The sequence below is a fragment of the Clinocottus analis genome, unplaced genomic scaffold, assembly GCF_023055335.1.
Source record: "Clinocottus analis isolate CAN_PGR_092001 unplaced genomic scaffold, fCliAna1.0.p SCAF_1, whole genome shotgun sequence".
NCBI lineage: Eukaryota > Metazoa > Chordata > Actinopteri > Perciformes > Cottidae > Clinocottus > Clinocottus analis.
The window spans coordinates 975,876-1,000,000 of NW_027175820.1; the positions used below are offsets into that span (position 1 = coordinate 975,876).

At 46.4% G+C, this 24,125-nt stretch overlaps 1 protein-coding gene across 2 annotated transcripts in view; it reads right to left on the minus strand.

Annotated features, from left to right (window-relative positions):
- The window catches only part of znf536 (zinc finger protein 536), a 198,880-nt gene that overhangs the window by 106,489 nt on the left and 68,266 nt on the right, over positions 1-24,125 (minus strand). For both annotated transcript variants that reach the window (XM_068576100.1, XM_068576109.1), the window contains exon 4: positions 16,896-16,989. The gene's annotated coding sequence lies outside the window, so the exon portion shown is untranslated. The remainder of the gene's footprint in view (positions 1-16,895; positions 16,990-24,125) is intronic.

Here is a 24,125-nt window from a genome sequence, read left to right on the forward strand (position 1 = left end):
GACCAGCGCACGGGAAGAATGAGAGCGTAATAGACGACCTCGCCGTCTGGAGAACGTTGATAACCGGCGAAACGTCGGGTTGCGTCCATTGAAAACATTTCCATACAAACTCACGTCTACATATCTTTGTATGTCGACGGCACAATGTGTTCAGCGCTGGCGTACGTATCAGCAATCATTATTGCATTCTGAGTTTCTACAGAGAATAAAAGATACTGGGAGATATTGCAGATGGTCGCAGCATGAACGCATTAATGTTGGATGGATGCATTTGTGTCGTGAACAAAAGGCCGGCGGTCCAAACAACCTGTAGAAACGCCTCGCCGCTCGTAAGCTAACCATGCTAACGGTCGGCTGATACCGCGTGGAAATGCACATGTTGACGTGCGACATCGCTGGTTTAAGGGAAGCGTGTTTGTAGATCATAACCATAAGAAGATTGAGGTTACAGGTACCATTAAAACTATGGCCGGGGCTAATGGTTGAGTTGTGCTTAGCGTTGGGCGACCCGGTGAGCTAACCTAAATCTAACCAACGATGGGACTCCAGTGGTAAAGTCCTGCACTTCACTCCCACAATACATAAAGTACATTGAATTAAAATTGATTTCACACAAAAACAAAAAACCTAAGCAGCAATTTTGTGTTTCTCAACGTAATTGTGTGAAAATCTGTAGCGCATAAACTTCTCGGGTTGTCATTGGTTGTCGTGACTGGTTTGTCAACATGAATGTAATTAGTCGTGAAAGTGGATCGTAACCCGTCGACCTTCATGGATGGTCATTGACGTAAAGTGTAAACTCCACTTGATCTTTGACCCCTTACACCTCTGCTGCTGCACATGTGGTTGATCGTTTAACTGCAGCGTGGAGAGAAACAAAAGGAAAGAAAAAGATAAAAGCGTCGCTCTTCCATCGCCGCCCTCTTAAAATGATGAATCCCTTCAGATTGCGCCGATAAACGCCGACTCCAGTGGAGCACTTGTGCCTCTTAACTGGGCAGAGCGTCGCCTCCCAGACACACACACATCCAAGGAAGATGATGATGTTCAGCCTGGAGGAGAAGTTGGCCCCGTAAAGCTGTTTCGTGCCATCGAGACGCAGGATCAACTGCGAGCCGAGGACACACACACACACACACACGCACACACACACACACACACAGCCCCGGAGCAGGAGGCTTGTTAGGAGACTTGCTTTGCATCGTTACACTGCTGACCCCAGTTGTTCCAATGACTATACGAATGTCTAGGAGGGACCAACTGAAGCAAGCAAAGCAGACAAATCGCAGATAACAAAAGTCCCGAGACGGACAATCGGAAAAAAAAAAAGAAAAAAAAAAATTTAAGAAGCCTAAATGGAGATCCATAACACTAATACACTCCTCAATTGAGTTCAGTCCATTTTGGTTATGTATTAGTCTACCGTTACACTATATACGCATAAGTATATATTAGGTAGCCTAATATGAGAAGAAGAGCCAGTAAAGGGGTCACAGAGAGACTTCAGTATCAGCTTACAATTGCCCTATTACATCAGCATAAGTAACTGAATCCAAAGAGCTAACTAGCTTATAAGAGACCCAATCCCTCTGACTGGCTCTCCTCTACCTCTGGGCTTGGCTATGACTCTTCTGCAGTCCGGCTCACAGCGTAATGTTCTCTGGGTGTGCCTAATGCGGACGCGGCGAAATGTCAAAGCGTTACATATCCCTTTTTTTCCTTTCTTTTTTCGCGCAGAGTGGGGGCCCCCGAGGGATTAATTGACGACGCTGCAAAGTAAGTCGGAGAGCCGCGAGACGGGTTTGATGAAGATGAATCGGTTTCATTAGAGGGCAAATAGGGCCTGATGGCGACGATTGGCATTGAGAGAGAGAGAGAGAGAGAGAGAGAGAGGAGTGGATGTATCGTGCGGACGCGTTTGTCCGGCTGTCTGATCACCTTCGGCCGACTCACATTTAACATGTGTTAAATCCCCCCCACACACACACACACACACATTGTCTTTCTCTGAACCAAACCAGGAAGGATGAGCTTCCCGACGACTGCCTGGCAACTTCAAAATACTCGTCAAACCAGGAACAGAGCCGAAGACAGAGGAGGAGAGAAGGGGCCCCGCTACTATCCCGCGGCCTTCGTTTACCAATTATACTGAGTACCTGCTGACAGGTGGGTTGTCACAGTGTCTGCTTAGCCACCCCCCCCCCCCTCCTCCCATCCCCTTCATCAACATCACCATCTCTCTCCATCCCGCTCTGTTACAGGAAGCTCCTCGCACCTCCAGGCGAAGGGAGACAAACGGAAAAGGAGGATGAGAAGGAGATGAAGGAGGATAGTGGAGAGTTTGGCTTCAAGACTCTTTTTGATTTGAGATACAGACGCTGAACCTCAAGCAGTTTTCGGGGTGTTTTTTTATTTTCAGGCCGTTGCATTTTACTCACTGTGGCCGTGTGTAACATCCTGCTTCTCTATAGAAACAACACAATCATGGCAAAGACGTAGAGGGGACCTACAATATTTCTATTGGGAAGAACAAGACTGTTATAAGGCCATAAATCATACAATATTACAACATTTAACAGCAGAGTTAAAGTTTGACAGAGTTGTTAATCTCAGTAGAGTCACTCGTGGCTTCCCAATTGCACTTGACAAGTGCATTTATTTAATTTTTTTGACATAATCTGGTTAATTCGTTAGGTTTCTGGGGTCCAGGCGGCAGATGATGGACATTTGATCTGAGGGCCAGTGGTGACATCGTTGTCAAAGTGGAAAAAAAGCTGATTAAGATCTTAATGGAACAATATGGCTGCCGGTGATTGAATCGGTCATAGTTGTTGGGAGCATTAGCGGTAGAACACAATAAACGGCTCCAGGTTGTCGGTACATCTCTTCTCTCTTGTCTATTTCCAATAGCCACTCGTTCCTGAAGCACTACAAGGAGGTGTGAAGACAGGGGGCCTCCCATCCCCCCCCTGCCCACTTCTCCTGCGTCTTGCCGTCTCAGAAACTCAGCCAGCCAACGAACACAACTGAGACAAAACACAACCATAATGGCTCATTAAAGGGAATGGAGACGACTTAGGCAAACAAAGCAGCCTTCACTGGGCTGTCACCGAACCTCCCGTGATGGTGCGTCCAAACTCGCGCTGGTGACAAGGAGGCAAAAGTGTCATCCTCCCACCAGAACTCACCGTGGTTTTGGAGTGTTTTGACTGCGCCCGTCGCGTCTCCGTATTTGTTCGGTGACAAATCGAATGTGTGCACAGCAGAGTGACGGGCCGCCGCGCTCCGGAGAGAGAGGGAACGCGGGCGTTCACCCGCTTTTGTGCTACTTTATTAGCGGCGAGGTACGACTCCGTTCGCGCGCAAAAAAACTGTCCCACCTCGACAGGGAGGGCTCAGAGTTAGACTCAGGGTGAGGTTAAGGTTCAGATAATTGTGCCTCGACAGAAAAAGAGTACAAAAGGTCCGTCCGTGGGCTGGTCCAGCAGAAGCCTTAAAGGACAGCGCCACTGCTCATTGTTCAAGGACCCGACAGGCCAATCATCTACAGGGAGTCAGCAGCGGTCAGCACAGCCGCTACGCAGACGGTGTCTTTTCTAAATAAACTTCCAGCGCAGGTTTCTTTAGTTTAGGTTTAGTCGGGCAACAAAAATACTCCGTTAGGCTTCAGAAAAGGTCGTGGCTGGGTTGAAAAGTCGTTTGTTCAGTAAAATAATTATGCTTCGCTACTGACATTACTGACAATGAAGTGACAAAACCTACAGCGACATAACGCAATGATTTGGTTTCACTCAGGACACATAGAGCGGTCTCCCAGGTGAAAGTCCTGTGTTTGTTTGAGTCGTACGTTCGGTGAGAACAGCTTAGCATTATTAGTGACAGCACTTTGTCTTTAGCTCTCTCTCTCTCACACACACATACACACAATCCTGTTTCATGTCTCTACTATTCTTTTAAAAGGCAAGATAGTTCAAGTCCCATGTGTGTTACATCTAAAGGACTCTCTGAAAAATAAGAGGCTGCTTCTCATACAGCGACTTACTTTACTGCCGCCAATAAAAGTCTTACAGAGTGAAGGCACGAAGCTGCTTTTCCTTTTTTTGTGTGTAGATATTGGAGGCAACAGGGGAGCACGGGCCTTTTATATACGTTCACATTTTTCACGACAGAAATATTGAGAGAGGGTTTTTTTTTTTTCTCAATGAATAGGAAATGAGTGGCAATCAATCAGCGGCGCGGCGCATCCCGTTAACTCCATCCCGTTGCTTTACGCTTCTGTCGGAACATGTATTTTTTGGTATTATTTTGTGTGTGTGTGTGTGTGTGTACAGCTAATCTCATAGGCCGCCACTGACCCAGCAGTGAAAGCGCGGTCGTATCTGCTTAGCAATCCCCCAGTAATTAAGGAAGGCCCGCACCATGCCTAAACCTCTCCCTGACACAGTGTTGTGTCTGCGCTGCATGGAGACAAGGAGTCATAAGAGGCTTAAGGCTCATGTACCTGCCCGCTCTGTGCTCACGCTCGTGTGTGTGTGTCTGTCTGTGTATTTCAAGAATAGCGGGACAGAAGATTAAAACAGTGATCAGAAAAGTAGAATTAACCACCTTTACTGCTTTCTTAATTACTGTGAAGTCCACCTCTGTGTGAGCGGCACTATAAATACCTTCCAACTCCCAAGAGGCCCTGCAAATCCAACTTGTAAATTAAGGAACACACACACACACACACACACACACACACACACACACACACACACACACACACACATCCTTTTCACAGAATGACCAAAAACTGAACCCGCCACTTCTCAGAAACTGGGCCAAACCATATGTCCTTGTGCGTATTTTGGGATCAGGCTAATTCATTTTGATGAAGGCATAAAAAATGATATCTTCAAAAAGACGCTCCAAAAAAAAAAAAAAAGGATGAAAAAGAGGAAATGTGGGGAGAAAAAAAACAGAAGCAAGAACAGACAGATCTGTTAAGAGACAGAGAAGAAGAAGAAGAAGAAGAAGAAGAAGATGATGAAGAAAAAGGAAGAAAGAAAGCGAAGCAGGAGGGAGGGCCGTGGGGAATACGTGTGATGAATCCAGGTCTTATGGGGAGTAAAATAAGGTTGAACCTCGGTAGGATCAGCATCCAGGGCAACATTACTGTGAGAGTATTTGACAGGGATGAAATGATGTGTAATGAGGACAAACAGCACGAAAGGTTCAAAGACAGTATTTTTGAACTGGTTTGGGTGGATTCGCAGGATGGCAGGAGTTGAAAGAGAGTACAAAAAAACAGGAAGGAACAGGAGATGTAAAGACGGTGGTTTGTTCTTTAAAGATAACTGAGGAATCTGAATGTTGAGACAATGGATCTGAGAGAGAGAGAGAGATGTGGGAAAGTGACCTGTGAGAAAGGTCCAGTGGTTAAGAGAAAGTAGACAAGGTGAAGCCTGCTGTTGGTGTTTAGAACAGCGGGGGAGAGCGAGGGAGAAAGAAAGAGGGAGAACGAGAGAAAGGGGGAGAGTAACAAAGGAAACCCCCCGCAGGAATGAGCCGCGATCCATCATAGGCACACACAAAAAAAGAAGAAAAATCCCAACAAGTGTTCAGCAACACACTTCTCCCTTCATGCCGCTCACCGAGAGGACGTCTCCAGGAGATCTGCTCGGCTCAGGCCTCCAGGAGATCTGAGAACTGGTCATTTAAAACCGAAAGTTGGATATTGTAACATGGAACAGACACAGGACTTTCACCCAGGAGACCGCCGATGCTGTCCTGTGAAATATCCCAGAACTCAATGTTGTCTCTGCACTTGTTACATAACGCCGCTACAGAGTCCGCTAAGGCCGGTTGTTGTCTACTTATGCTAGTTATTGTTTGTATTTGTGCAGAAAAGTCTTGGGAAAAAATGTATATCTGCAAAAAAAAAATCACTTTTAAAAGGAAATTTTGAGCGTGACTATGAATATCCAGCATGATATGAGCCGAATTCCCGAAAAATGCTTCCTGGAGCGTCAATAAGACACCTTTTTAAAAGATTAGGACCTAAAGAATCATAATCTGCAACAAAAATCACAATAAACTAAAGCATTGGCCTGTTAGGAAGGAGTTTCAGTCAAAAAACTGATAATGGTTCAATAATGGAAAAACATTACATATTTTTTGACAAAAGATTGTCTGAATGGGGCATGCTGGGACTTAAAATTGGTGCGGGAGGATTTGCGCGCACGGTTTCCAAAAGATTGAACCAAAAGATTAAACCAAAATAATTGTCTCAAACCTGCAGGAACAGCTGAGTGTGTTTTACTGTCAGCAATTGTGTGAAAAAAAGTGAAACATGACAACGACTAAAAACCCCAAAACAAGGAGACTCCATGAACAGTTTGGCCAAAAGGTGTCCCAGAACCGACGCGTTGGAGTAGAAACGGGACGACCTGAACGAGCTGTCACATGGGAAGCTGCTGGAGAAGCCGGAGCGACTCTAGAGGGGATAGTGTTTTATAAAAGTCTTGAATAACTCATGGCCGTTTAGTCGCGGTAGCAGCACAAACACGGCCGTGAGTTATTTGAGGCTTGTTAAAACACTGCCCTCCTGAGCGCTGCAGACTTGTGCTCTCACTGTGCAGCAGGATCCTCGCTGGAGAGAACCAGAGGTCAGCGCTTTCACACCCAGCAGCACTGCGGGTAGACTTTCTTTTTTTTTTTTCCTTCTTTTTTTGCAGCTGTCAAATGAGTTCTCTATTGTGCTTCTTGGCGGGAGGAAGCGAAGCATCGCTGGTGAAAGATTAACATTAAGTTCCCATCGGAAACACAGCGCTTATTAATCCAGGGAAAGTACGCGCAGAGCCAACGAGAGTAAAGGTATTAAAAGGGTTAAGCGGACAACTGTTATGCACAGAGCGCCCCGACGGTGACTCCACGGCTATTTAGGACGATGCCAGAGCAACACGTGAGCCGCAGCTCCAGACGGAGAGCGGCTCGGTGGAGAGTGAGCTGTTCATGAAGAAAAGAAAAAACTAAACTCAACTACGTCCAAAATCAACAATCCCCAAACAGCTGCAGTGAAAGGACAGCTAATGCGCCACGGACGGCATTTGGAGAGAATAAAAGATGCAATGAAAGAGTCGACTCCACGACACTGACAGCTATAGTTACTCTTTGAATTAAGTCATATATATATATATATATATATATATATATATATATATATATATATATATATATATATACTCAGCACATAAAACAATATGATGTATTCTTGTGGATTAAACTAACCAGCAAATAGTTTCGATGTCTGCGCTTCAGCCAATCTCAAGAAATAAAATATGTCGTTGTCACACATTAAGACGTCAGTTAAATAATATAATAATATGACATAAAATATTACACGCTGAAAATCTGCATAATGAGCACTTTTATTGACTGTAAAAACACTAAACTGCTCCTAAAACACCACACAAAAAAATAAAAAAGTAAGAAATGAAAAAGAAAGAAAAGGAAGGAAAAAAAAAAGACTTAAATTGTGTCGAACTCATTCTTCTCCGATCTGGAAGTCGGTGCCGTTACGTCAAAAAAAAAAAAAAAGAACACAACATGACTGTCTTTCAGTTGACGAGGACTAAAAATATGCAGACAATAGCTTTGAGATGAGCAGTGACACAAAAAAATAAAGAGGAGAAGAAATGTTTTGTCCTTCAGCCATGTTTTCCCTCCACTTTCCCACCCCGCGCCAGTGACGGCAGAATAAACGGATATGTGAATTAAACCCCATTGTTTCACAAAAGATCTGCCGCTAAATTTAGTCGGCGCTCTTGTTCTCCCCTCGATGTGAAAAGAATGTGCCAGTTATGTTTGTGTGTTTTATTTTCTCCCTCTCTTTTATCCGCTCGCCCTAATCTGGGGCTACATACATCTCGTGCTGTTTGAACAAGAGCGCGCAGTGTATCTGTGCATGTGTCAAGGCGAAAGGAGAAAACACCACAAACACACACACACACACACACACACACACGTATAGTTCAGCCATGCGATTTTTGCAATTAGAAAAGACACAAAAATAATTATTCTGCCGCGCAGTCAGTCGACATATCCTGAGTCGATGATGCACGGATCACGTGTTTAATAAAAAAGGTTAATCAGTTGTTAATCAGAGGATTAATAACTTGTTATTTTCTTTACAAAACCATTAATATTATGCCATAAATATTTAATGTTGATAGGTCTTTTTTTTTTTTTTTTTTGGGGTGGGAGAGACAGGGTTCAGGAGGGAGGGGGGGGTGATATGTGCTTGGTGATGCAGGGCAGAGTGAGCAATATCCAGGCATTAATGTGCATTAATCATGCTTTGGTGAAGACAAATAAATTCATTCATGTTTATTAATACAACCTTGGAGAAAACAATACTCTTTACATTATTCACTGAGTTATTAATAAAGGATTTATGAACAGGAGGACCACAGGACAGACACGCTGGATCAGGGAGAGAAGAGAGAGGCAGATGGGAAAATTAATAAGTAAATAAAAGAGAGGGAGAGAGAGAGAGAGAGAGAGAGAGAGAGAGAGAGAGAGAGAGAGAGAGAGAGAGAGAGAGAGAGAGAGAGAGAGGTCAGAGTCACAAAGCCAGGAGCAAAAGTTCATTAATGTTTAGGGTGGAAGGGGCACACAGCCGTTTAGGGAGGGGAGGAAGTGCGTGTGTGTGTGTGTGTGTGTGTGTGTGTGTGTGTGTGTGTGTGTGTGTGTGTGTGTGTGTGTGTGTAGTCCACCACTGGAAAGCTGGGGGTTAAACAGACGTTTTCTGCCCTCGCTCCTTCTCTCCTTAACAAATTACCCTGCCCGTTTGCTAATCAAAGCAAAACAAATATTGCTTTTCATTCGCTCCATTTGTTTGAATGAACATACAGACATTCCCAAAATACTCATTCCCAGCTCAGATGTAATTAAATTGTGCCTTTAGTGAAAACATGCAGTGGTACTCCAATTAGTTGTGTTTTTGTCGTCGGGTAAAGACGGAGATTGGCAGTGGGCGCGCCTCGGGCACCTCGGTGTCCCGAAATGGAAGTCTGTCTTGGCGGGCGGGGCGGGGCAGGGTGGGGGTGGGGGTGGGGGTGGTGGGGTTATGTTTGGTAGACATTGTTTTGGGTGCACAAGGCTGACTGCTATGACAGAAGGAAAAGTGTTCATACAGTTGTTGGAGGGTTTAGTGGTCTGATGATGATGTGTTCGGAAAAAAAAATGTCTTTTTGACCTTCAGGGACCTTCCTCACAAGACAAATGGAGCATGCATAGTTTTTTTGTGCTAAAATATGACTAAAGTTGGATCATGCTTTAGATGAGGGGAGAAAAGCTTGTCATGCCACCTTTAACCATCGGGGGGCAGATGAGTGAACGGCCTCATTTCTTGTCGGCCATTTGTGCTTTGGGCACTGAAACCGCACATCGGCAACATTTTTACACACATACGTGGATGTTATAGTACGATTAAAGCTACTACGCGATACATTTCTTCACCTTGTGTTGATTTTGGCGGCCCCTGTGGACAAAAGCGGGAGTGTTTCCGAGCACCAGGGTCTCCTAAGAAAACCTTTAATTGTTGTATCTTGAAGGACGTGTGAAGGCCGCTGAAGCCCACACGAGGCGAGGAGCGAGCTGGACGGGTTTTGTCAAGAAACCGTCGCGATGTAAATCGACCCCTAAAACCTAAAACTTTACGAGTGTTTTTTCTTGTGAAGACGTACGTTTATTGTTTTTAAAAACAGGACACCATTGTGGTCACATCATGAAGGACCGGCCTGCGATGGGAAGCCAACTCCAGGGCCGCATTGACCCCTGCCGTCTTCCATAAAGGGGGCAAGTGTGTCCTTTTATTGCCAATATTAAAGCTCAGTTAAATGATTGTGACCATGTGCAGTTTGTAATATTTGTGAAGCTACCAGTATATCATGTAAACATCAGTGATGGGGCAAAACATGTGACTGTGTGTGTAAGATTGTGTTAATGCACAGCGGTGGGGAAAATGGCTTGTGTGTACTGCTGTGAATCCATCTTCTAATCATTGAATTGCTCGTCTTCTCCATCTTAAATGCCTTCTTTTCCCTTTTTTTTTTGTTCTTCCTCTTCTTCTTTGTCTTAAGCTCCAAATTGTGTTTCCATTGAAGGGCCGTATGGATCGCTCGGCAAAATGTCATCCGTCAAGCTGTCGATGAATCCATCCTTTCATTTAATGATCAGCCTACCTGATATGCATTTTACACGGCTCCATATGCCTTTTAATGGGAATCAATGGAAAGCAAATAACGTTGGAAGCCGGTAAGCTGCACGTCTGACGGACGGACGTGGACGCCGGCGATTTGTCGATATGAGCGCGTCTGTTCATAAAAAAAAAAAGGCGTCTCGCCGCGGGTTTGAGAGCCGGTGCGATCGCAGGGCGCTACATTACCCCGCTCGCTTTGTCCTCATAAACTAAGAGAGGGGGAAGAGATTGAGCGAAAGAGACAGGAAGAACAGGAGAAGGTGGAAATGATGAAGGCAGAGAGAGAGAAAGACAATTAATGAAAGAAGAGGAGGAAGAGATGGAGAGCGGGAGGCTTGGAGAGGAGAAAAAAAAGGATGAAGTGAAAGGGCCAAGAAGGGAGGGACAGCCATTCGTCGACTGGTGGTTTCAGTTAAATACTGATTTCATCATACGATTGGGGGGGAGGAGGCGGCGGCGACGGGTGGGGGAGGGGGGAGGAGGAGGCGCGGCGACGGTGGCTGTGGCAGCTCCTAAAACACATAACTTTTTACGAAGTGAAAATCAAATATTAAAAATGACAGGCCTTATAAGTGTGCTGAGTGAGCTCGGGTCACGGAGGGAGGGAGGCGCGGGCGGCTTGTCAGCTACTATCTGTCAGGGCGAATTAGAAACAATCAGGGCCGAGTGAAAGGGAAGGTGATTGTTATTAAGCGGCGGGGCCCTGCGAGCGGGCGCCCCAGATGTGGCCGTGCATATAAAAGAACAGGAAGCCGGCAGTTTAATTCAGGAAGCTTGCCGAGGCGAGCGAGCGCTGCCACAAAGGGGGAGAGGGAGGCGGTGTGTGAGGGGGGAGGAGGGGGGAGACAGAGGATATGAGGGGGTTGGCGCTAATATGCTGGAAGTTACTTTGATAACACATTAGGTCTTTTGTGGAATTGTGGAATGACGCAACTTCTTCTTCTTTTTTTTTCCCCTGCGCTCATCCATCTCTGTCTGTCCCGCACAGAAGGAGGAGGAGGAGGGAGGTGGGGGGGGGGGGCAATTCGTGTATAAGTCAACCTTAACACACACACACACACACACACATACAGCTGACAGCTGAGCCCATATATCAATTACAACCTGATATCCTGTGAGGATGATGGGACAGAGAGAGAGAAACCCCTGTACGGCTGCGTGTGTGTGTGTGTGTGTGTGTGTGTGTGTGTGTGTGTGTGTGTGTGTGTGTGTGTGTGTGTGTGCTAGCTCATGTCTCGGCGGCCAATCCCCCTGAACGTCATTTTATAATCACCTGACAGCGTCTCTCCCCTCGCTGCTGTCGATGTTTGGTCTACGTGACCCTCCCCTCCCTCCCCCCCTCCCACACACACACACACACACACATACACGCACACACACACACTCCCCCCCCCCCCCCCCCCCCGTGCTTGTGGACATGCACATTGATGGACATGGACGCGTCTCGGCTTTGGTAGTCCTGTTATCTGTCAAGTCGCTCGGCTTACTGATCTCAAACTCCTCTGAGACGGACGACAACGCCCACCGATCCCTATCTAAAGGGGGAGGAGGGGGGCGTGGACCGTTGGGGGGGAGGGGGAGGGGCCGGTTCATGTGTACAATATGTTAGTGAGAGGAGGGTGAGGGGGGGGCGTTTGATTGACAGGGAGCAACGACCTCATCAGCTCATCGGCCGTAGTGACATTAAAAAAAAAACTGCAGCGCAACTCAGAGGAAACTTAACTTGACGTCTTCATGTGTTCCTCCTAATCTGCGGAGCGCGGCCGACCACATGAACGACGACCAGAGATAGAGTCGCCAGGAGCGTCACTTTGACCGCGCCGGCACGCCGATCGCTGCCTACCTTTTCAGTCGGTGAAGTCAAGTGGATCCATTGCCTCTTAAATAGTTTCACTTAACACCGGTTACGTGAAATCAATGGGAAGTACAGACGGAGAGAAAGCGCGACGAAATGAAGGAGGTTGTTAAGATAGTTTCTTTCATATAGTGCTTCTGTCTCGGCGCGTGAGGGGCTTTGATTTCTATTTACTTTGTAGTGAGAGATATCGCAAGAAATGTTCCCTCTCCTTAAGAATCACTGATCATCCAATAGGTTGAAGTAAAGCAGGCTTGTCACATGCTCCCTCTCTCTCTCCCCCCCTCTCTCTCTCTCTCTCACTTGTCTTCTTTATCGTGGTGATCAGTCAAACACTCACCTAACACGAGCCGTCTCTGGTTTCCACCTCCCAGGTTTTTTCCCTGCGTTGCCGCCGCTGATGCAGCGGAGGTTATATGGTGTTAAACACAGAGCTGCTAAACGCTCCCCAAGGTAATAACCGTCAGTGTACATACAGTGCCGCGCGGCGCCGCGACGGGAAGTTGCTGCCAAGTGCGTGGAGGCAATGGAGATGGAGGGAAAGGAGGGCGCGAGGGGAGGGGTGGAAGTGGAAGAAAGGAAATCAAATAATTAGCAGACAAAGAGGTGAAAAGGCGAGAAACAAAGGGCGGAATGGAAGACGGGTACTCGCTAAACCAGAGGTATGAATGCAGACAATGGGAAGTGTTGCCGCCGCGACGCCGCTACACGCTCGTTTGGTGAGTTAGCGCAGGTGCAAGCGCCGGGGTTGTGATTACACGGGTTTAAATCCAGCCTTGAGTCATGTCGGCCCATTCATCTAATTAGCCGACGCCGCGTTCCCTTCACTTCTGAGGTCAATCGAGGGGGGAAATTATTTCTGGTCCTTGAAAATAATACTTTGCCAAAGTAACCTTGACTAAAGTTCCACTTACTAGCTTTGGTGAAGGTTTCAACCCCCCTCACAGGGTCTTCCCCAGCAAATTGAAGCCCGCTCATGCAGTTTTTTTCTTCCAACCGGTCGGCGACGTCATCGACCACGAATCGGCCGACAGCCAGAGATGGTTTATGACGCCATAAACCATCCTCGGGCGGAGACGGCGATTGCGATTGAAAGTAGTCATAAAAAAAAATTAAAAAAATGTAAGTGGACCTTTGAGTTAAGATATGTTTCGTCAAATACATTCAATTTGATGAAATGCGGAGTACAGACTTCGACAAGAGGTCAGAAGCAAAACTGTTTGTATGCATCGCCACCGACACATCGTCCAAAGCATGATCTATGAAGTCATCCCTGTAAAAAAGCACACAAAGGGTTTCCTGGATGTCACTTATCGGTTGCCCATTGCCATTCGTCAGGTGAGTCGTGCTGCACCTCTTCCGTAATTCCCATTTATATGACTTAGGACAAGTTATGGGAAGTAAAACTGCTGAGTTTGGGTTACCAGAGTCGACTGTTGGGATGCACACCGCTCAGTGGTTGCTCAGCCGCCCAATACCCTTGACTTGTTAGAGTCTTTTCTTTGTGAGCTCTCATCTCACGTCCACTCAGGAGGTTGCGTTTCCAGTTTTCTGTTTGTCAGAACTGTGATGTGTGGACACGTCGAGTCCCTCACCCTTCACGAACAACGTGTGCAAAACATGTGTTCAGCCGTTTGAATCAAGCGAGGCGATGGCATGTCGAGAAAGAAGAAAGTCAAAAGTGATACGGATCCTGTGGGAGGAGAACATTGCCCTCCGATCCAATCCAATCCAATCCCCCCCCTCACCACCCACCACCCTCTTTCTCCAGGAGGCCAAATCCAGGCCATGTCTAAGATTTCACAACGATTAGCGAGGGAGGGATGAGGAGGGATATAGAGATGTACTAGAGCAGCATTAGCCATTAATCACTAAGGGTGAGGGAAAGGGAGAGAGAGAGGACTGTCCTCGCATGGCTCAGCAATGGACTTGTACTTTTGCTGTCTGGACCTCCAGGAGTCCAGTGTCCCGGAGCGGCGGAGGAGCTTCCTGATCCTGGACCGTCGGAAAGGAGTCAAGACCGCAATACATAAATAACATCATCGTATTCCCGTTTATTGCCAAAATGAGACGTTTCTGTCTGTATGGTGTGTTTTGCAGAGGAATTGCATTTAATCATGTTTATAATTGAACAGAATGTAAAGTTTGCATTGCTGAGTATTGTGTGTGTAATGACAGCTGGCGTGTTAAGTTGTCTAATCTGGATAAAAGACAATACTGGATACTGCTACTCGACTACAGTATTTCTTTCTTCCTCTTCGACATGAAACTCAACTGTTCTGTACATCTTGGAGGGTTGTTTTCTCCATTTTTACACAAATGTTCCCACTGTGTCCTCGTCTTGGAGCGGAGATATGAAGTCTGGGAACGAGCGTTCAGACTTGATAATTCATTGTACAATGAAACACTTTGTGATTTGAGACGCCTGTAGTCACAACCGTTCACGGTCAGGAGAAGAATGGTGGCATGGTTAAAAGAAACCAACGTTGACTGTCGGTAAACAATATAATAAACCACAAAGAAGTCAAAGTCGCATGCTCGGTTGAGCAAACCATTCACCCGACCTTCTTCTGAAGAGGTGTTGTGGCGTAAAGTCACATTACTTCCATCGTCTGCTTCTGAGAGAGAAGTATTACTCACATGGCCGCAAGAGTTACTCGTCAGGGAAATGTAAATTATCATCCAGCGTCCACTTGCTAACGCGTGACCAAGAATGAAGTACTGGTCACATGACGATGTCCAGTCTTTATATCTCTCTAGTGTTTGTGAGAAACTCTAGTGTAGAGTTTCTGCTCCTGGATGGAAACCTCAACGCAATAACCACTAAACCGTCTCTGTGACAATTCAATTCAGTTTATTTTGTAAAGGCCCAAATAACAAATACAAGATTTACCCCTGAGGGCTTTACAATCTGTACACATGACATCTTGTCCCAGGACCTCACATCGGATCAGGAACAACTCCCCAAATAAAGATAGTAAAACAATGGAGCAATGTTCACAATGAGGAAGTCCGTGAAATGTGGCTGAAAGCTTGAGAAACACATCAGTGGAGCGCAGAACTCGTCACGTACGGCGGTAAAAGATGATGGTTCAAGTCAGAATCAGTATATTTGTTGCCAGTTTTTAAGTCTACGTTACATATCTGACGTATCTTTAGTACTTTCCATTACGTATGTGCCAACGTGGACTTTTGGTTTCGCACAGCGGTCTCCTGGGTGAGAGTCCTGCGTTGGTTTGACCCATCCGTACAAGCCCCTCCCCTCCCGCCGCACACGTTGTCGCTTCCTGTGCTACTTCACCACATTGTAGTCTGAACCGGGTGCGTCTCATACGGACAGTAAAGGCAGCATTGAGCGCCAGAATCACAGGCGTGACGACCCGACGACCCGCCAAAGAGACCAGGATGGAACAATACTCTCATCCTCCAATACCAACGTTTTCTTTCAAAGCAAAACCGATATTAAAATATCGTGAATAAGAAAAAGGACAATCGGTTCTGAATGTCGCGGTAACAGATATCAGGAAGTCCTTCAAGTAGTGACATCACTTCACAGTGATTGGATTTAGCCTTTAGCACACGTGTGGACCAATAGGACCAGGAAGTGTGGGAGAGTAGCTGGAGAACGGTTTCCACTGGTGTGTTCCCACTATACACAGAAGGTGTAGTCAAACACCACCCTCTCCATCAGCGAGGTGCTCGGCAAGGTGAAACAGGGTGAGCATGAAGACGGAGTGGCCTTCAGTTAGCATTCTGTGGACACACCCCTCCCTACACCCAGTGCTCTCTTCTTATTTTATTTTTTATTTTTTTTCTGTACTATGAATAAATTTAGTCTGTCCCGGACATGAAAATGTCAAATACCTAAAATACACCTAGGCTAAATAGCATATTAATTTTTAATGCCTGCTCATCCTATGCTGCTATTCTCATATCAGGCCTGTCTGCCAACAGCTGTTGCTGGCTCTCTGGCTGGGAATTTATCATCCATCTAGCTAAAGGAGGGGAGAGGGGAAGAAGAAAAAAAAAAAAAAGAAAGAGAGATGGGAGACATTGTTCGGAAGACGAGGGAGAAAGGGGAGGGAAGGATCCGCGTTTTCACGGATCCCTACCTCGTATTTATATCGCCAACCAGCTCGCAACTTTCTTACTTTGATATACGAGTGGGATTCAATTACACTAATGCCAAACATAAATTGTTCAAGATTCCTTCCCCCCCCCCCAACCTTCGCAGCGTGTTGTCGCGCGAGCCTCCTCATACATAAAAGAGAAATAAGGAGCCGAGTGGTGACATTGACGCTGGAGGTAGTGACATTGGGGAGAGCGGCAGAGGGAGGCGAGATGCACTGAAGCATCGTGCCAGTGTGGGTGTTGAATGCCACCCATGTGCGTTTTTAGGTGGCATGTGGTGGATGATTATCATAGATTATCACAATCCAGATTGTTACAAGTTCTGTCTGCGCACATAGCAGCAGTGTACTGTAGCCGTGTGACTGAGTGTGTGTGTGTGTGTGTGTTTTGGTTTAAGACAGAGTGCCTTTGGGGATAAGACTAAATGGTGAGCGAATGACGAACAGTTGGAGTGTGTGAGCGTATGTGTGCATTTACTGGTGTGTATGTGCCTTGTTGGGTTTTTTTCTTCTTCTTTTTTTAAATCGTCGCAGTGTGAGAAGCAAATAACCATGAAGGGAGAAGCGTCGGTGGAAAAAACAGTCAAAGTTGAGGACGTTTCAGCGACCGAGAGAGGGGAAGGAATGGGAGAGGGGGGTCGAGGTGCAAGATGGCGTGCGGGCTTACCTTAACACACCAACTGCATACTGGAGTGCAACCCGTCTGGTAGGATCAAGTGGCCCCTCACTGCCACTGGCTACTGCTCACAGGGATGGGCCACCTGGAGGAGCGGAAGAGAAAGAGATTAGAAGAGGAGGCGGGGATGAAATATAGACCTGTGGGTGGGGGGTTGCTGCTGCTGGTGGCGGTGGTGGTGGCGGCGGTGGTGGTGGGTGTCCGTGCCAAGATGAAGATCTCGCACAAATTCGGCGGGGAGCGACGCCGCAGAGGTCAAGGGAACGCAGCCGAAAAAGGTTAAAGATGAAATCAAAGCCGTGCGAGCGCGCCGCGGTGCCCGGAGGCACGGCTGGAAATCCATCCCTCCAGGGCAAGGCCACCGCTGACACGAGGCAGACAAGAAGCTAAATACTGCACGCCACTCGGGGATCTTTCATTTTCAGCCGATCAATAAGGGCTTATATTTATCAGGGCCTCCGAGCAGCTGCCAACGTCTGACAACCTCCACTTCATTTTTGCACTCCTCCTCCTCCTCCTCCTCCTCCTCCTCCTCCTCCTGCTTCTCTCTCTTCTCTTCCTCGTCCTCACCCTCGCACGCTAAATTGAGACCCATCGACCATGAAACGGGGCAGAGACCCTGGATTGCCATTAACCCCCCTCGTGTCACACGACTGTCTAGCGCACACACACACACACACACACACACACACACACACTCACTCTCTCTCACACTCACACACACACACAAATGCCCTGGAGATACAATTCGGCTGAAGGTCTGTCTCCCCCTTCTTTAAAGAAACATGCCTTATCATTATGGCCTTGGCACAGACACCGGCACCTCCTTCATGTCTTTTGTTCCTCAAGCTGCCCATGCCACCCAACACACACACACACACACACACACACACACACACACACCCACGCACACACACATATAGACACATGCTGCCCTGCCACAACCTGATTTCACTTTTAATTTCCACCATTTGGAGCACGTCTTTCTTTGCCAAATTTCTTTCAAATAACAAAAATATCAAATCCCAAATTACCGCCCATAAATCTGAGGAGCATTACGAGAAGCGGAAGATTGGGTTTAGGGGGTCTGAGTTAAAATAACTGGCAGTCTAATCATCTGCACAACAATATTTGCTGTGAGGCATTCTAAATAGATTATCGCTAGTCCATCTGTGTCATCATTGATTTATAAGGCATTAAGCTGCTTGGGGAAGAGAGAGGGCCTTGTCTTCTCTGCTGTTAAAGGGGCTTCTTGTTGAAATCAGGGGCACGGCAATGGAACAACTGTGGCAAGTCGTCTAACCTCCCCTTTAATCGTCAGGCGAGAGGAAGTGAAAATAGGACGGGAGTATCTGCTAGTTTTTTTTTTTTTCTTTTCCCGAAAAGGGAAGTACGAATCCAAATTTTCTGCATCTCTTTTTGTTTGGCGATACAAAGAGACTGGGAGGAGGGGAGGAAGTACAGAAAAAAATACACACACAGAGAAACAAACACACATGCACACACACATGCAGAAAAAAAAACACAAAAAAAAAACAAGGGACATCATTAACATATGAATGCTATATGCAAATGGTAGGGAGAGAGCAGATGTTGTTGCATTTAATTGACCTATATGTGAATTGCATCCAAACCTTTCAGTGTGTGTGTGTGTGTGTGTGTGTGTGTGTGTGTGTGTGTGTGTGTGTGTGTGTTTGTGGGCCCGCTGAGTACAGTTTTGACTGGCTTTCTGCTAACGCTCAACACATGAGTTTTGAGCGATTTTAGCGTTGTTCAAACACGAAGAGGGAGACGACTAAAATTAGAATGGAGCAGAATTGTGGGAAGAAACTGTCTTTGCTGGGAAAAAAAAATGTGAAAACACATCGTTTGTCCCTGAATCTTCCCTCACAGGTGACATCTCTGCCAAAACTCATTGTACTGTGCTTACTAACAGGTGGTGATGGAAAGCACATTTACTTAAGGACTGTATTTTGGTACAATTCTCCATTTTGAGGTGCTTTAGTTGGAGGAGGGGGTGTTGGGGACTACGGCCCTTTTTTATGCTTTTTTTTCATATGAAAAAAGAGGATAAAATCAATATTGTGTTACAGAGCACCACCCCTTCAACCGGCGGTAATAAAATATTGCTTGCATGATAATAAAATGAAGGGAAAAAATTAATGTAATTTGCTGTAATTAGTACTGTGCTTAATATTGTTTTTACATGTAAGTTAAAGCTAAGTTAGATCTTGTTAAGCTTTTGTACGAGGCTGCACAGAACCCATGTCATGTATGTATGTAAAAAAGTATTTAATAAGACAAATAAAGTTTATTTTTCTTCTTCTATCACTAATGCAGGTCCCATCAACCATGGGTGCTAATAGCTAGCTTCAATTAGGCGGGAACATCTGGATATGAAAAGTAAAGCCAATACACCTGCATTCTCTCTCCTGACCACCAGGGGGCGAGTCCTCTGGTTGTATAGAAGTCTATGCTTCATGTGTTGAAGCTGCATTCTCTCTCCTGACCACCAGAGGGTGACTCCTCTGGTTGTATAGAAGTCTATGCTTCATGTGTTGAAGCTGCATTCTCTCTCCTGACCACCAGGGGGCGACTCCTCTGGTTGTATAGAAGTCTATATAAATGACTCTACTTCTTTCTTGATGTATTCCCTCAGTAAACATTGTAAAAATGAGTTTATGTTTTAGTAAATTATGGTCCATTTAGAGTCAAACAGACCATAAATCAGGGGACTCTTTAGGGGCGGGGCTACTGTGATTGACAGTTCGCTCCCATAGCGTTGTCCAATCTAGAAGTCATTATTGTTTGTGTTGTTATTCACCAATATATCATCCAACAAAATCTGACTCCTCATTTAAATTGTTCACACTGTATTTAAAAACTATTTCAGTTGTTCATTTGAAATATTTGATTATAGTTATTACGCTTGCTGACTCATGAAACTTTGTGACGGGAGCGAACTCCATGAATACCCATGAAACCTTTTTTTTTTTTTTTTTTTTTTCCAGCAGCAGTTTTGAAAATACATGTTTCCTTATCATATAAATATAGTATGTTCTGTTGCATGTACATTTTTCTTTGGGGACATTTTCAGGTCCAGTGCAGAGTTGTGTTACAAAGTACAGTAAATATATTGAATAGCTAAAAAAAAAATACTGCTTGAATAGTATGAAAAATGGGGTTTGATATCAGGACAATTTTAAAGGTTACACCTCTGATTTATGGATCATAATCCACCCACCTGCAGAATACCACTACATTGTATTCTGTAGGTAGAGATCAGAGAGAGAGAGAGAGAGAGAGAGAGAGAGAGAGAGAGAGAGAGAGAGAGAGTCATTTTACACTGCGATGTTTGCCTGGGCGAGCCATGAAAAACACAGATGCTATTTTCATCTGGGCCTCTGTCTTTCTTTTTCTATTCTCCTCTTCCCCCCTTTCCCTCCCTCCCTCTCTCTTATATTCTCTTACTCTATCCCTCACTTTTTTAAACCCCCTTCCCTCCCTCATTCTCGGGAATGTCATTAAATTGTATTAAATAGCCTTTTGTCCAGGGGGCAAGGACCACCCGATATATGATAATACATTAAGGCCCCAGTGTAGCAGCCACTGAGCCGAGACCATCTTAAGAACAAGCACGGTGTGTGCCTTTGTGTGTGTGTGTGTGTGTGTGTGTGTGTGTGTGTGTGTGTGTGTGTGTGTGTGTGTGTGCCGAAAGTAAAAAAATGCGGGGAGAAAAAATAATTTAAAAAACAAAACATAAAACATGGAGAGGGAAAAAAAAGGAGGATGAGGCGGGTTTGAGGGAGAGAAAGAGTGCGATATTCGGAGAGGGGGGAGGGAGGGAGGGAGGGAGGGAAGGAGAGAAGGAGGAAGGGAGCAGGGAACGAGGTGGCGTGGCTGCCTGCCTGCGCATGTGGCTCCCTAACAACTGTGACACATACTAATAGAAACATACCTAATAAATTACAAGCTTTCAGGGTCTGGCAAGCTGACATTTTCTCTGTGCGCGGGACAATTTCATATCTGCGGCGCGCAAAGTCGAGGGGGCCTGCTGGACCAAATTGCATCACACGGAGATGCCAGAGGATTAGCATAAAAATTAACACTTATATTTCGGCTTATTGTCAACCCCACTCCTGCACCGGCTGCCTCGCAACAATCAATTCCTCTTAGAAATCTGATTAGATTCCATGACGCTTATTATCCCAGTCATGTCTGCCTGCCCCCTTCACACACACACACACACACACACACACACACACACACACACACACACACGCGGGCATAGTCGGAGCGCCTGGCTGTCACGACTGCCCAGACCGTTTGTTTAAAATGGAATTAAGGAGAAAATAAATCCACAGGTGTGGCATTTCTTTCTGACAGACGATGCCTCATTCCCTCTCCGAGTGTTTGGCTTCCGTGTTCTTCCGAATCCAAAAACCCGACACGCCGTCTTTTCCGCGAGGTCAAGTTCATTTCAAACCTCTCCCGAATGCTCCGCCGACGGACGCCGCCGCGACGCTACGAGCGAGTTATTATTCACAGTTTTCCGTCGGTGAGATTATTCGGTATTTAGATTACGATCGTGCTTATTGGCCTCGGTCTCGTTTATAATCAAAAAGCCCCCACCTTCCTCTCAGAAAGGAACTTCTCCGCATCTCATCCATCCTCAAGTACGCAGCCGTCACAAATGCTTTATGTTTACAGCGAAAAGCTGGAATGCTGCGAAAAGGAAAAAGAAGAAGAAGAAAAAAAATTCTCGTCGCGAGATCCCACGAGGCTGTCGCAATGAAATATTTGTCAATAACGCTCTGTGTTCGGAGCGCAGTTGCACAAGTATGTACTAAAAGCACAGCGGCACGTTGGGTGGCTTCGGTAAGACTCTTGATTGTTTAGACAAATGGCATTTCATCGCATCCAGATGTCTTTAAGCTGCGCTCGACTACCAGCGCCGCTCTCCAAGGCGCGGGCTGAATGTATACAAACATCTCCTCATAACTGCATTCCTCATCTGGGGGCCTGCGAGCGTCACGTTTTCATATTTGGATTTTTGAGGTAGGATCTTTTCACCAGAAGGGGGGAGGGAGGGAGAGAGGGGGGGGGGGGGGTGAGCTGGATCGGCTTTTCGGTAAGAAGACGTTAACTTTCTTTTTCTTTTTTTTTTAACGTTGCAAAATCAGACACGGAGGTTCGATGCCGGGACGGAAAAACACCGATTTTTCAAAGTGATTTTCAAAGCTTTTTAGAGCTACATTTAAAAAAAAGAAAGAGAGGAAGCGAAATCAAACAAGTGGCAGAGGACGCGCTGCACACTTTAGCCTGGACGAGAGATTTAACGCAGGAGTTTGTAACGGTGGCACAAAAGGGTCCCGAGTAAAGACGCCCACAGGGGTCAGGGAGAGAGAGAGAGAGAGAGAGAGAGAGAGAGAGAGAGAGAGAGAGAGAGAGAGAGAGAGAGAGAACAAATCGTCTGATGTTCTAAGTGGATAACAACAGCTCCTGCTATGCAGCAGCGGAGGCGCAGAATAATTTAAACCAGCTACCCCGTCTGCCCCCACCCTCCACCCGCCTCCCCCCTCCCCCTCCCCCCTCCCCACCCGCCTCACCCCTCCACCCCTCTGGCCACCCCTCTATTCTTATGTTAACACGGCTAAAGAGGAGTGGGCCACCCAGCAGCAGAGAGCCGAAACTTAAGTCCACGCTTCAGGAAAAATAATCCATCTCGCTGCCTCTCCGCGATGTAACTTTACTCACTTTACACACACACACACACACACACACACACATATAGCGCTCTGGTGAGGGGGATCAAAAAAAAAAAAAAGGAGCTGAAACAGATACAGAGCAGGAGAGCACCGGCGCACTGGCCCTGCCTTTAAAGCACATTACTTCTCAGACACGAGTTGGAGGAATAATAAACCGGGTGCTTAACTGGGCTGTTTTTCTCCTTTTCAGTTAAAGCCACGCAGCGGCGAGGCGGGGGCGAGAAGAATTCATAAGTCTTTAAATGCAGAGTAAACACTGCTTTCTTTGTTGATTGTAGAGCTCTGTTGTGTTTTTTTTTTTTTTTCATGGATCGTGCTGCCACACACACACACACACACACACACACACACATCCCCCCTTTTTCCTCTCTTTCTCCCCCTTTGTCTTTCCCTCTCTCCGACCCCGATTGGGCCGCCGTTGTGTTTGGTCTCCAAACAGCACATGTGAGGTGCGCACCTCGCTGACATTTTATGGGTTCAAATCCCCGAGAACGGGGAGAGGCAGAGTCATATTTTACGCCGGCGGTTTATTTTAACGGGCGCGTGTAATTAACGCAGCATGTCCTCTATCTCCCGGCCATCTATGCCAAGGCGGCCTTTATTTAAACAACTTTATTGTGAGATGTTTGCGTTCTCAGCGTTTCGGGGCCGGAGCCCACACACAGAATATTATTTCATACTTCAATGGGGAGGGGGAGGGGCTTTGAAAGAGTTTACGCTTTGAGCGGTTATTGTTTTTGATTACAGCACGGCTCCTTTTAAAAAAACGGATCAAGGCCGGTAACCTTGCACACACACACACATACACACACACACACACAGAGTGTCTCACACAGTTGCGAGGGGCCGAGGGAGAACCTGTTTACAGAAGGGGTGTGCGAACTTGAAGGCCTCGCCCGGCCCAAACGCACAATCTCCACGTGATTTACGAGTTAAATCGCACTATTTATGTCCAAAACCAGAGCGCTTGTTTAACGCCGCTGCGTCACGAGGGCTTCTTTTCTTGGGAGTGTGTGTTTCTGTTCGTAGCCGGGGTTTTTAAATGTCGTGGATCGAGAGTTCGCACTCGTCTTAAAAGGTAGCCGGAGTTGAGACGACGCGTTTTATCCCCACGCGGGGGCCATCTTTGAAACACGTCGTGTTTGTTTCTCCCCGAGTCGAGAAGGCCCGCGTGATGATGTGACGATATGCAAAGCAGTCGAGGTCGGCGTCGAGCCGCTTCTGATTCAATTCTTTGACCTTCATAAAACACTGCACAGCAGATATTCTATTCTTATCATCTAATAATAGAGCATCCATGCCTATAATATAATATCTCACAGTGCCAGTGCATCATGGCCGTGCTGCTCGCTGTCCGGCGGATCAGATGGATCACAGATTGCCTCCAGGGAGCTAAGTTTAGCCCGGTGTGCTTTTAGCGCGCCGAGGAGATTGACAGGACAGAGCGCGGGAA